The sequence below is a fragment of the Bubalus kerabau genome, chromosome 6 (genome assembly GCF_029407905.1).
Source record: "Bubalus kerabau isolate K-KA32 ecotype Philippines breed swamp buffalo chromosome 6, PCC_UOA_SB_1v2, whole genome shotgun sequence".
NCBI lineage: Eukaryota > Metazoa > Chordata > Mammalia > Artiodactyla > Bovidae > Bubalus > Bubalus kerabau.
Genome location: NC_073629.1, coordinates 14,319,652 through 14,325,074, shown reverse-complemented (window position 1 = coordinate 14,325,074; position 5,423 = coordinate 14,319,652). Strand labels below are relative to the sequence as shown.

Below are 5,423 nucleotides of genomic sequence, written 5' to 3'. Positions count from 1 at the left end.
TCATTGAAACTCCCTTGGCAGCAACTTTTCAAATTCCCTAAAGATACTGTGGAGGAACTGCCTTCCAGAAATTAAAAAGACCAGAGCCGCAGTTGGAACCGCCCACCCCCTCGCCCGCCCCGGGGAGATCTTCAGAATGTAAAGGTGGATCTGTCATTGCAGGAGTTGAACTGAAGAACAGGTACAACAGGCCTACTTTTCATTTTTTCTTAGAAGTAAAAAATGCCAAATAGGACTCTTGCCACCTTGGTGTGGTCTGGTCCTTTATGATGACCTTGGGGTCCCAGGAGGACTTGCCACAGTTACTTTTGATTCTGTGGTCTTGGGACCGTGGTTTCCTCCATGACTCTCAGTGAATCTGTCCCAGCCATTAGGACAAGCTACCAGTTCTGTATAAAGACCTGGCTTCTTTCAGCTAGAACTTCTTTCTACACAGACCATCCGCAGCCCTTAAGGCTGCAGTCGGGAAGGTCTAGGACTGCCGTGGGTGGGTGGTCTGCCTTCAGGGAGAACTTGCTAAGGCCTGAGCTGCACAGTAATCGGAGGCTTTCAGCAGCTGTGTGGTCAGCACTGTGTCTTCCTGGCTGGGTTACCTCAAAAGAAATACTTCTTCTTGAAGCCCTGGCATGTCCCTCTTCCTGCTGGCCAACAGGCCCACTGACTCACCTCCATAGACTTCCGTGCCCTACTAACTGCACAGTGTTGCATTTCACCCCACTCAGGGTTGCCTTCCCTGTATTTTCCACACAACTGAGCATCACAGAGACTAAGGTTCCCCTAGTGTCTGAGGAGCTGGGGGTACTTAAGACTGCAACACTCTTCTACTTGATCAATGTCCTTCCTGAAAACCTTATCCCTGCCGTAAATCACAGATGGCTTCTAGCCATTCAAGTCCTTGATGGCAGGACGAGAGAGGGAATAAACAAAGAAAAAGGACACGTTGGAGAAGTATATTCCCTATACATAAAGTAGATAGATAACTCATTTCCAGAGAAACTCTTACAAATAAATAGGAAATAAGACTTCCCTGGTGGCTCAGATGGTAAAGCGTCTGCCTACAATGCAGAAGACCTGGGTTCAATCCCTGGGTTGGGAAGCTTTCCTGGAGAAGGAGATGGCAACCTACTCCAGTATTCTTGCCTGGAAAATCCCACAGTTGGAGGAGCCTGGTAGGCTACAGTCCGTGGGGTCACAAAGAGTCGGACAAGACTGAACAACTTCACTTTCACTTTTTCAGACTAACAATAGATAGAAAAGTGTGGGGAGACTATGGAGAGTCAGAAGAATAAACACAACTGGCCATTTAATGAGTACTAGAATTTTAAAACTTGCATGAAAATTTAAGGCATGAAAATTAAAACCATGAACTATTTTTGCAGAGATTGGTAAAGTTAAAAATTTTTAACGATACTGAAGGTTGACGAGGGTTTAGGGAAATCGACACTCACATGATGTTGAGTTTTAATTTGATACAAAATTGAGAAAAAGGTGACAATACTTATTAAAATATATAATGTGTATATAGCCTTTGCTCCATCAATTTACCCATTAGAAAAACAGAGATCACAGTGATAAATACACAGATAATTCAGTGCAGCACTTTTCAGTAATAAGAAACAATCCAAATGGCCACCAATAGGGAATTGTTTAAAGAAGGAAAAAATGTCACTCTTAGGACAAGTGAGTGAACCCAGATGTATCGCCAAGTGAAGATGTCCAAGATATGCATGTCAATGGAAAAAATGACAAAACTATGCATTCTGTGGTCTCATTTTTTGCAAAAACATATAAATAGATACATACGTGTATATAGACGCATGTACAGAACAATCTATACCATACCCAGGTTAACTGTACCACCCACTCAAAGATGAGGAATTGATCAGGGTTTGCTTATTCACTTTCTGCAATGTACACTTTTACATTGTTTAAATCTTTTATAGTGCTCTGTCACTTTTTGGTAAAAAAAAAATACTTTATTGTTATTTTTTAAAGAGTAGGTTCATGGCAAACCTAAGTGGAAGATATGGAGACCCCCATACACTCTTTGTGCCCCCTCAATGCTCAGTCTCCCACATTTCAACGTCCCCCACCAGACTGGACATTTGTTACAACGAATGAACCTACACAGACACATCATAATCACCCAAATTCCATAGTTTACCTTGGGTTCTCGTGGTGTTGTCCATCTATGGGTTTAGACAAGTATGCAATGTCTTGTATGTACCCTTATAGTACCATACTAAATATTTTCACTGTTCTAAAAACCCTCTGTGCTCCACCTATTCAGACCTCAGTCCCCACTAACCCCTGGCAAACGATGATCATCTTACTGTCTCCACATATTTTATCATAAATGGGTGTTGATACTTTCTTTTGGGCTTAAAGAAAACCCTAAGGGCAAACATTTACTTGATTACTTCATCTACAAAGTAGGAAGAGAAGTCTTATCCCAAAACAACCCTGATGACATCTTTATCTTGAACTTGAGTGAGAAAACAAATGTCTGTTGTTAAAGGCACTCAGTTTGTGGTGATTTGTAGTGGGATCCCCAACTGTCCAATAGGCCCCATATTTTTTCCACTGGTTGTGTGAAACAGTTGCATTTCCTGTTTTGTGATCTGTTTGTTCCTGTCCTCTGGATGTATAATAGAACTTACAAGTTTATCCATTTGCTCAGATTTAATGGTGTTTCTTTCCAGTGAGTGAAGACTACAGCATTTGTGTGGACAGATGCACCATTTAAAAAGAAATGTTTTTATTTATTTTTAAATTTTTTGGCAGTGCTAGGTCTTCGCTGCTTTTGCATGGGCTTTCTCTAGTTATGGTGAGCACGGGCTACTCTTCATTGCCATGCGTAGGCTTCCCAGGTGGCTTCGCTTGTTGTGGAGCATAGGTTCTAGGCATGCAGGCATCAGCAATTGTGGCACGCAGGCTCGGTAGTTGCGGCTGTTGGGTCTAGAGCGTGGGCTCAGTGGTTGTGGCTCACGGGCTTAGTTGCTCAGTGGCATGTGGAATCTTCCTGGACCAGGGATCAAAGCTGTGTCCCCTGCATTGGCAGATGGATTCTTATCCACTGCACCACTAGGGAAATGCACTCTTTTAAAATAAATTTTTTGTTTTTGTTTTTATTTTCATTTGGACAAGTGCACTATTGATACACATTTACATTTTTCTTTTATTGCAAAAGAGCTTCAGTGACTGAAACTTAAAATCCAGAAATGAATTGGTGAAGGAGTTAGTGAGAATCTTCAGTTTTCTATCCCATCTTTTAAAAAGAAAATTAGGAAAATGTAGTGCCACGAGGGGGCGCTCCTGGAAACCTTGTCTAGTATTGCTGCTGCTGCTGCTAAGTCGCTTCAGTCGTGTCCGACTCTGTGCGACCCCATAGACGGCAGCCCACCAGGCTCCCCCGTCCTTGGGATTCTCCAGGCAAGAACACTGGAGTGGGTTGCCATTTCCTTCTCCAATGCATGAAAGTGAAAAGGGAAAGTGAAGTCATTAGAGCCAACCATTTATAAAAGCAGCATCTCCTGGAGAATGGTTTCTGGAAAATAGGCGTTTTTATGAAGGATTTGTGGCCTCACTGGACACATGCACAGGGCCCCACTTATTAAACCCAGAGACTCCTGAAGTGGGAACACATTCCCAATGCTGTGACAGGTCGCAGGCTCAGATAAGTTCAGATATTTGTCCAGAGCACTCAAACAAGATGGGATTCAGACCTAATAAGTAAATAAGCTGTGGCACTGGCCCATCAGGGAGGATTTATAGCCTCAAGGACAGTGGCCAGCACTGACAATGCGGGTCCCTGTGTCCTTGGAATTCAGGGTCATAGCAATCTGCCCGCCAGCGATGTGCTTCCGGTTGGGTCAGGAAGTTTCAGGAAGTTCCTGATGGTAGGAGAAATAGTCCCACCCCGATCATCAAGGGTCTGTGCCCAGCAAGCCCCCTTGTTGGGGAGAGAACTTGTTAATGCGAAGGGGGTGTCTAGAGTCCGTGGCTTGATACCTGTCCCCAGAATGGGGAGGCTTTTATTGCAAATAAATAACGTGGTATTTTACTTTATATAACATCTTTGACATAATTTTGTTGCATGAGTGTGTCACCAAAAGTATCCCTTTTATTGAAATATTGTGAAGATTTAGAGCTTTGGGACGTGAAGTACAGGGGATGACTGTGGACTCTGAGATCCTTCCTCTTGGAGTAAAGGGAACCCTGAAAACAGAGTTGAGAAGATGAGGCCAAGGTACTTCATGGGAACTGTAGAGGCAGGAAGGTGATATTTATTAGGTTCTGGGAAACAGGGCTGGGAAGAGGGCTCAAAAGGAGAATGGCAACAAACACTTATTGAGTGTTTATCTGACACAGAAATCATTATACCCATTTTACAGATGAGGATACTGAGGCTCAAGAAGTTAAATAACTTGCTGAAGGTCCGACAGCTAGTATCTGGCATATCTGTTACCTGAACCTGATGCCAGTGCCCCAGGTCGTTCCACGATACCAGGCAGCCTCTCAGAAACTGGGTCTTGATTCCCACCAGACACTCACCAGCCCTTCCCTTCTTTAAAGCGATTTCCCGCAAATATAGAACAGCTGCGGGCCTTTTGACCCACTCCAGTGTTCTTTCCCGGAGATCCCAGGGACGGTGGAGCCTAGTGGGCTGCCGTCTATGGGGTCGCACAGAGTTGGACACGACTGAAACGACTTAGCAGCAGCAGCAGCAGCAGCCGCAGCAACGGGCCTTTTGGGCAATTCTGAGATCAGCCACTGGGTGGCGACATTGTCTGACTATGACACAAGCTGCTTCCCTGGGAGGATGGGAGGAGGGAAGCCTGTTGGGGCTGCCCTGTACTGACTGCTTCTTGAACCATATTTACTTAGTTCTCCCAGCAAGCCAGGGGAGGAGGACGTAGAGGATCTGCCCATGATTACCCAGGATAGAAGCAGGAATGCCATCAGTCTGTGTCTGTGCGTCTGTCTGCAAAGTCCTGCCTCCCAGCACCCGGGGTGGGGTGAGCGGTGCGGGTGAGGAGTGGGTTGGAAAGGGGGCAGAGATGGGGCGTGAGGAAGGGGGGGGCTTCCAAAGAGAAAGACGTTCTGCGCTCTCAGGATACACAGCCTGGTGTGCAGGTAGGTGGGGGACCCACTGAGCCTTCGCCAGGGGTGTCTAGTGAAGAAGGAGAGTGGTGAAGGGTGACAAGCCTTCACTTTGGTTATTGAAAGGGAGAATTAGGATTTAAAGTGAAATAAAATACAGTTGGGCTTCACAGGTGGCTCCAGTGGTAAAGAATCCTGCCTGCCCACGCAGGAGATGCAAGAGATATGGGTTCGATCCCTAGGTTGAGAAGATCCCTTTGGAGCAAGAAATGGCAACCCACTTCAGTATTCCTGCCTGGAGAATCCCATGGACAGAGGAG

At 45.3% G+C, this 5,423-nt stretch overlaps 1 non-coding gene across 1 annotated transcript; it reads left to right on the top strand.

Moving 5' to 3' along the window:
- The first annotated feature begins 1,024 nt into the window (after positions 1–1,024).
- Positions 1,025–1,096, top strand: TRNAC-ACA (transfer RNA cysteine (anticodon ACA)). Its single transcript has one exon. It is a non-coding gene; the product is annotated as a tRNA-Cys (tRNA).
- Positions 1,097–5,423: the final 4,327 nt, after the last annotated feature.